At 38.5% G+C, this 3,226-nt stretch overlaps 1 pseudogene; it reads left to right on the top strand.

The window, feature by feature from the left end:
- Nucleotides 1–245: 245 nt before the first annotated feature.
- On the top strand, nucleotides 246–2,594 carry LOC110204323 (glycogenin-1 pseudogene; annotated as a pseudogene).
- Nucleotides 2,595–3,226: the final 632 nt, after the last annotated feature.

Raw genomic sequence — 3,226 nt, 5'->3', positions numbered from 1 at the left:
TGCTGCTTATTTGACCTTCTGCTCCCTTTTGAATTTGGCTCTCCCATATTGCTGAGATTTGTTCTATTTGTGATTTCCTTGTTATATACAGAATGAACAAAATCTCTGACATTTTAACATGTCCCTTTGAGGTATAACAAATTACTGAATATTGTTATGAGTTAAATTTAACAAAATGTAAATTAAGGCACCTTTCTCTAAGCAAGAATACCTTCTATTCTCAATGCTGGTAACCTGAGAACAAGATGGCTCAACAACTACCTCAGTCTCCAGCCAAAGATCCCAAGCAAAAAACAGCTCCCCTTGTATAGATTTTTGCAAGTACACAACAAAGAACAGAACAGGATAGGTGACATCAAGGGCAGAAGTCAACATGAATTTTTACATAGATGAAGTGTGGGGAACAACATGATTCTCCCTTGGTACATGGTCCAGGTCCCTGGCATTCTGTTACCTCACAGTACTGGCTACTGCCATCAAATCCTCCTTAGAATCCACCTCCAGTCACACCACTCCTAAATCCCTCCCACAGTCCCTCTGTATAAAAGGTCCCTCTGTCCTCCTTAAGGGACTCAGATTCTTAACAACTAGCCCAGTTGCATTAACAATACACATGCTTAGATTCCTTAAGAGTGTGTCCAATCTGGCAGATTCTTTAAATCTCAACCACCCCAATGTTCTAATAAACCTTGTCTTTGGCTGAAAGAAGGCTTGGTTTGAATTCATTTCAGCAGGACTTGGGTGTTGTGATTTTGGGGTCCCAGCTCTCCTACACCTCTAAAGCTCAACAATCCATTTTAATTTCAATTTTCTCAGTATTCTATGCATACGGAAATCTCACATACATTATATGCAACATATAAAGGGTTTGAGAGGCATCGTTTCTCAGTAATTAATAATTTTATTAATAATGCTAGCATGTTATTAATAAAAGGATGGCCATTTGGCCATCTCTCTTTGACAAAAAACCCCTCATGAAAACCATTCAAAGCCCATGGAAAAATGTGTGTTCTTGAGAGTTAGAATAAGCTTTGATTGGTCACAAGGAGAAGTTGAATATTATACTGAGATATGGACCTATTCTGCTGAGGGTGGGGGGTATATTCTCTTTTGGTCAAAGAGAATTATTTGGATCCATATTCTCATCTGATAAAAGGGAGAATCCACATTTTCCCAGACTTGTCTGAGTAAACACAATGGGCTTCAATCCATCATTTCACCTAACTTTACTTTTTGAACACATCTGAGCTCCCTCTCAGTATCAGCCCTTCAAAGGCTGCCTGAGTAAGCCACAGGGAGTGACTTCTGAATAAGGAAGTAGAAGGGCAAAACCTTGGCCCTATTTAAAGAAATAGTTATTAGATGTAAGAGTGAAATAATTATTTCTCTCAAATACATGAACATGACTTTACATAGAACTAAAGAGTCCCATTTATAATTTGTGAGGAAATGTAAAGAAATATTTATACTTTGCTCCTTTAGCTGATGTAAGAAATTTAATAAATCATTTTGAGGGGATTTTAGGACCTTGAATCATGAATGAAAATGACATTAGATGAGGAACTTCTAGCGATTGACTGACTAATACAGCCAAAATCTATTAAGGAAAATGGGTAAATGTTTATAGACTAATTTATTAAAAAGGATTTAAATTCTTTTGTAAAAGTAAGGAAGATCTAGATGTTCCTCTCAGGTACCTGCCCTTTGCAGTGCCTTGGGTTCCCGCACTCAACAATGAGCTTGACTGCCTCCCCAGCTCCATAACATGAAAGTTTAGAAGATTTTCAATGTAGTCATCATGATCACCGCCTTGGTGAGTGAATATCCAGCTCCTCTAACCTTAATGAAAAGACACAAGTCTGTGCTGAGTGTCATCTTAAACAAACTCTACTTCTGGTCACTAATACAGTATCCATAATGTGTTCTCATGGAGGCAGATGCTCTGGTTCTGGCAAATGTTGATGACCTTTTTGAGAGAGACAGAGAAGCTACTGGCAGCACCAGACTCAGACTGGTCTGACTGTTTCAGTTCTGGAGTCTTTGTTTATTAATCTTTTGCTGAAATGTACAATCAGCTGTTACACATGGCTTCTGAAAATGCAGCTTTGGTGGCAGGTATCGGGTTTGGTGAACATCTTCCTGAGCTGCTGGGCAACAACAAATATCAGAAAGCGCCTGGCATTTATTTATAACCTAAGCCACATTATTATATACTTTTACCATCCAGCATTTAAGGCACTTGGGGCAAATGCAGAATTCATGCATCTCCTTAGATAAATCAAATCATGGAATTGTGCTCTAGTCCCCTAATGAAAAATTCCTGGAATGACATTCATGATCCCCAGGACTCACATTTCCTCACCATATGGTGGGGTATCTTCAACACAAACATTTTACCTTTCTCCAGCAGTTTGTTGTTCACAAAGATGCCTTTACAGATAAAGTCCCAGGTGCAATCTCACATATATCCATTGGGGACCTCAGCCCTCCTTCCCAACCATTTGTATCCTTGAATGAACAAGGAGTGGTGGGAGCAAGGCCAGGCTGATTCCTTCAACAATATCATGGAGAAACTGGACACTTAACTCCAGTAGGAGCACCACAATTTTCTCTGTGAAAACATTGGTTACACAGGACTGGTTCTGGATGATGTAGCATCTAGAAGAGTTTTGCACATGGTTCATTATAGTTGCTAGTGGCTTTGACTAAAGCTCCTCATTTGTAGGTTTATAGTACTAAAGTTGAAAACTAGACAGAGGTCAAGAAGTAAAAAGCTCATTTTCTGGTCAACTAATTGCTGAATGACTACTCACATCATTCAGAGAAAATTTAAGAAAATTTTTATTTAATGTGAATTACAAATAAATTTGGTGAGTGGGAATGAAGTCATCAAACTATGGCTCTCAGCTCCTGAAACCTGAAGAATCAGGCTCCAATCAGTTCTCTTTATAAAGACAAAAGGGAAAGCCACTAATATTTGCCTTGCTAATTTTCTGTAGTAGATAGATATTTCAGGATTGATCAGAGACTGCCATAGTGGTCCCAGTCAATTGGGGAAATGGCTGAACTAGTCATGCTGTGTGATTTTGATGGAATACTATTGTTGTATAAGAAATATTGAGCAGGATGCTTTCAGAAAAGCATAGAATGCATTACATGAACTGATCAGTGGAGTAGAATAGACCTGCAGCATACAATAGCAAATGATTACAGTAAACCTGTATTT

The sequence above is a fragment of the Phascolarctos cinereus genome, unplaced genomic scaffold (genome assembly GCF_003287225.1).
Source record: "Phascolarctos cinereus isolate Bilbo 61053 unplaced genomic scaffold, phaCin_HiC Scaffold_254;HRSCAF=849, whole genome shotgun sequence".
NCBI lineage: Eukaryota > Metazoa > Chordata > Mammalia > Diprotodontia > Phascolarctidae > Phascolarctos > Phascolarctos cinereus.
This window is presented reverse-complemented; position numbering and strand designations above follow the sequence as displayed.